This window comes from Phytophthora parasitica, assembly GCF_000247585.1.
Source record: "Phytophthora parasitica INRA-310 unplaced genomic scaffold supercont2.71, whole genome shotgun sequence".
Classification (NCBI taxonomy): Eukaryota; Oomycota; class Peronosporomycetes; order Peronosporales; family Peronosporaceae; genus Phytophthora; species Phytophthora nicotianae.
In genome coordinates, this window is record NW_008649057.1 from 224,755 (window position 1) to 226,547 (window position 1,793).

Here is a 1,793-nt window from a genome sequence, read left to right on the forward strand (position 1 = left end):
TTGCTCCACTGGCTTGAACCCATTTCACTGCATTCGTGAAGCACAAGGGCGGCAGGCCCCTGCTGGAGTTGATAATAACACGAATTCTTGTCATAGTACTAATGCAATAAAGAGCAGTACTACCGTCCTCTACAGTAAGTTGATACTCTACTAATACTAGCAAGCCGAGAAGCGGGACTATTAAATAGTAATATTACTAATCCACTGTAAAAGGTTTACTTGAAACATATAATTGTGCTCATGATTATAATACCCCCCCCCCCAAAAAAAAAAAAAAAAAAACAATTCTGAGCAATCCGAATGGGATCTGAACATCAAATTCTAAACTCCTAAAATTGTCATTTTTAATAATGAGGTTGCTGTAACACAATATGACATAGGCCAAGAACTCAGCAGTCTTTTCGATGAAGAAAAGAATATCATTACTGGTCATCAACATGGGTGGCATTTGCCCCCTTTGGAGGGCATATCCTAGACTACCACTTGTGTAACCCACGAAAGGGGGCAATATGAGTCATATTATCTCTCAGTGTATTCTGTGTGTGGATGAGGCGGAATCGCGCTTGTTTACTTTGCTGATGTAGAGCACAGGCGCACGAAGAAAAACTTGGACAATGTAGACTTGAGATGAAGAAGTTTAAAAGGGAAGTAAGATTTTGATCAGTGGAGCAGCAAGCTAGACTCTTACTACTGCCTTCTTATTTGTAAACGGCAGTCAAAAACACTATTAAATAATACCGCTACCAGTCATTTGTTTTAGAGTCATGAGTACTGTATCCCTTCACAAACTAATGTACGGTACCGAGGTCAGCTCTGTGACGAGCTTTAACCTCAACAGCCTTCTTGGCTCGTCATCAGGTAACATTATTGGTGCAAAATGCGATCGGCTTCCGATTGGCTCGGGGAAAACCCCTTTAAGTATTTAGTCAGTTTACCAATTGGCTACATGGAAACCGTTGTTTTCGGTTTTGAAGTTTCTGGAGGCCCGACGAGTGACCTGACACCGGAATCGGAGTCTCCTCGTCAGGGTCATTTTTTATAGCCAAACCACCATCAGCCAGTGCGGGACAAAATAGTACAAATACAATGTGAAATGCAGCCAGCATACGTACAGTCTGCGTGCCACACAGATCTTGAGTGTGCTGGCTGCTCTCTGCACTGCGCCAGAGGATCTGCACCAGAGGCTCAGTGGGACGTGGACCATCCATGCGTTCCCGACATTAGCCAATTAGCTGACTGTCCCTGGTAGCGAGGAGCAGTCAGCTCATTCGCCAATTTGCTCGCTAGACAGCAAGGCATTGGGCGCGGGCGCGACGCGCCTCGGTTGTGATTCCTGGCACGGCGCACAGTGAAGGCCCAGCTACCGACGTGCACGCTACCGCTACGCTCTACCTCGGCATCCAGACTACCTCTACGTTCTACTCAGACATGCAGAGCTCTAATATGATCCGGTGGCGGCAAACTGGCTTGTGCGGAGCATGTTGAATCGTGAAACCCTGTGCTGCTCTTGCGGATGCCGTAGTGTGTAGCTAGCGTTGATAATTTAAAGAGTTCTACATGAGAGGAAGAAAAAAAAATTGATTATGTAAGGAAAAATATATGTATCATGAGCCTGCTGATACTTGTTTAATCTGCTGCTGCTTCCGCTCCAACGTAGGCACACTCTACTCGGTGCCACTGGCGCCTACGGTATATACGTATTTTGTTTGAAGGGAGATTAGCTGCCGGCTCCCATGTCTGCTCCCAAGAGGTAAGAACTGGACACGACCGTTAATTCGGCGATCAGCGAGGAT